The sequence below is a fragment of the Triticum urartu genome, chromosome 2 (assembly GCF_003073215.2).
Source record: "Triticum urartu cultivar G1812 chromosome 2, Tu2.1, whole genome shotgun sequence".
Lineage (NCBI taxonomy): Eukaryota > Viridiplantae > Streptophyta > Magnoliopsida > Poales > Poaceae > Triticum > Triticum urartu.
The window spans coordinates 713,705,818-713,709,015 of NC_053023.1; positions in this window are offsets into that span (position 1 = coordinate 713,705,818).

Here is a 3,198-nt window from a genome sequence, read left to right on the forward strand (position 1 = left end):
GATATGCAAGTGCAGGCGGCCGCTACCATACGGCTTTGTCTTGCGGATCAGGTCATGTATCATGTCATGGACGAAGATTCTCCTAAGGGAATTTGGGACAAGTTGGCAAATCGTTATATGTCCAAGTCAGCGACCAATAAGCTGTATTTGAAGCAAAAGTTCTATGGCTGAAGATGCAGGAGGGGTCGGATCTTGTGGAGCATGTGAATGCCTTTAATCAGTTGGTCACGGATCTAGCGCGTCTGGATGTGAAGATTGAGGACGAGGATAAGGCCCTACTTCTTCTTGTTTCGTTGCCACCGTCCTATGAGCATTTGGTCCATTGACACATGGAAAGACAACCGTCAATAATGAGGAAGTCACTGCAGCATTGCTTGGACATGAGTTGAGGAAGCAAAAGATTGCTACAAAGGAGAGTACTCAAGGTTTGGGGTTGGCAGTTAAAGGTTATCAGCTCAGGAAGGGACAAGAGGCAGAGAAGAAAAAAAAGAAAAAGGTGCAGTGCTATAGGTGCAAGGATTGGGGACATATAAAGAGGGAATGCCCAGAACTGAAGGGTGGGGCAAGTGCTAATGCGGCTACTCATGGTGATGACTCGGACAGCAGTAGTGATGTTCTCGTAGTATCAAACATGCGGTCAACAAAAACTGAAGCATGGATGTTGGATTCAGCTTGCTCTTTTCATGCGACGCCCAACAGGGAGTGGTTCTCTTCGTACAAGTCTACTGAGTTTGGTTTAGCCTATGTGGGCGATGATACAGGTTATCGTGTTGCTGGAGTAGGTGACATCAAAATCAAGATGTTTGACAAAGTTGAGCGGATGCTTCGGAGAGTCAGGCATGTGCCAGGGCTAAGGAGGAATCTAATTTCGCTTGGTGTTCTTCATGATGGTGGTATGGAATTCCGTTGTGAACGGGATACGAAGACCATGGAAATCATGGAAGATGGGGTGACTGTGATGATAGGAGAGAGGACGGCTTCGCATCTTTACAAGTTGCAAGGGAGCACTATTGCAGGTGGAGCCATGGGGAGTGGAGCTGCAAGAGTAGCAGTGGAGTCTCACGGTGGCGGCGGGTCTGGCCCGTCGGGTAGCTCTCAGTAAGCTACAAAGGAGACAACCCAAGTCCGGAGTACATGGAGGTTCGAGCATGTACGACTTCTAAGTGATGGAGAATATTCGCCAAGGTGGAGTTTGTTATATTTGTGTCGAATATTATGTACGCAAGGGGTTACGTGGACTTGGAGTTGTAATTGGTGTGGTTAGGTACGAGTTGTGTCGAAGTCGGACACTTGTATCCTAGGCCTCTTATATACGGAGGGGCACCACAGGTTGTAACCCATGACGACTTGATAGCAACAGGTACGCGGGGGAGCCGACGGCTTGTGTCGGCGCCCGGACGGCCGGTGTTGCGGTATCTTGGGGAGGAGCGCCCGTAGTCATGCTCCGGGGATATAGCCATATCGGTGAACCTCGTTCACAAATATCGTGCCTCGGTGTGTCGTCTATGATCTTGCATTAGCGTTTTATTCTAACAAGTGGTATCATGAGCAAGGTTGCGAGAAGGCTATGCGGAAGATCATCCGGAGGTACGAGGATCATGCTCGACGGGTGCCATGGAACGTCCGATTGGCGCAAGGTGTAGCATGGCGGCGATCGCGGAGGCGGTCGGTGGTGTCGGACACTTCGGGCGGGAGGCCTAGATCGTTCGATGGGCTGCGGCCGGTAAGGATCGGCTAGACGTGGCGATCTGACCGACGTAGTGGCTGTTGAAGACGTTGCGGAGCCGACGGATTCGGCTCACGATCAGACCGGCGACCAGACGTGGGGGACGACCGGATAGAACGGAGTGTGAGAGCATCGAGACGATGCGTTCGGTGTTGTACAAGGCGGCGGCGCGGCACTGCGGACAGATTGTGTTGGCGACGTAGATGGCCAGGGTACGGCACGGCTCGTGCACGGATGATGCGCGAGGCGGCGACTGTTTTGGCAGGGTTGACGTCAGATGAGTACGTGCGACAGGGCTATTACAGATAGCTGGCGAGAACCAAGAAAAGAGACATGTCAGAAGTTGTCGTCGAGATCAACGGCGAGTTTTTCCGAGGGACGCGGACAGATGAAAGGTTGGACAGGCTTCGCTACCTGGTGTTGCGCGAGACGGCCGCTCGGAGGCTCGGAGCCGTGTGTCAATCGGTCTCGGCAGGGAATCTTGAAGGGTTTGTTATATTTGTGTCGAATATTATGTACGCAAGGGGTTACGTGGACTTGGAGTTGTAATTGGTGTGGTTAGGTACGAGTTGTGTAGGAGTCGGACACTTGTATCCTAGGCCTCTTATATACGGAGGGGCACCACACGTTGTAACCCATGACGACTTGATAGCAACAGGTACGCGGGGGAGACGACGGCTTGTGTCGGCGCCCGGACGGCCGGTGTTGCGGTATCTTGGGGAGGAGCGCCCGTAGTCATGCCCCGGGGATGTAGCCATATCGGTGAACCTCGTTCACAAATATCGTGCCTCGGTGTGTCGTCTATGATCTTGCATTAGCGTTTTATTCTAACAAGTGGTATCATGAGCAAGGTTGCGAGAAGGCTATGCGGAAGATCATCCGGAGGTACGAGGATCATGCTCGACGGGTGCCATGGAACGTCCGATTGGCGCAAGGTGTAGCATGGCGGCGATTGCGGAGGCGGTCGGTGGTGTCGGACACTTCGGGCAGGAGGCCTAGACCGTTCGATGGGCTGCGGCCGGTAAGGATCGGCTAGACGTGGCGATCGGACCGGCGTAGTGGCTGTTGAAGACGTTGCGGAGGCGACGGATTCGGCTCGCGATCAGACCGGCGACCAGACGTGGGGGACGACCGGATGATCAGAGTGTGAGAGTATCAAGATGATGCGCTCGGTGTTGTACAAGGGCGGCGGCGTGGCACTGCGGACGGATTGTGTTGGCAACGTAGATGGCCAGGGTACGGCACGGCTCGTGCACGGATGATGCGCGAGGTGGCAACTGTTTCAGCAGGGTTGACGTCAGATGAGTACGTGCGACAGGGTTGTTACAGATAGCTGGCGAGAACCAAGAAAAGAGACATGGCAGAAGTTGTCGTTGAAGGAAATATGCCCTAGAGGCAATAATAAAGTTATTATTTATTTCCTTATTTCATGATAAATGTTTATTATTCATGCTATAATTGTATTAACCGGA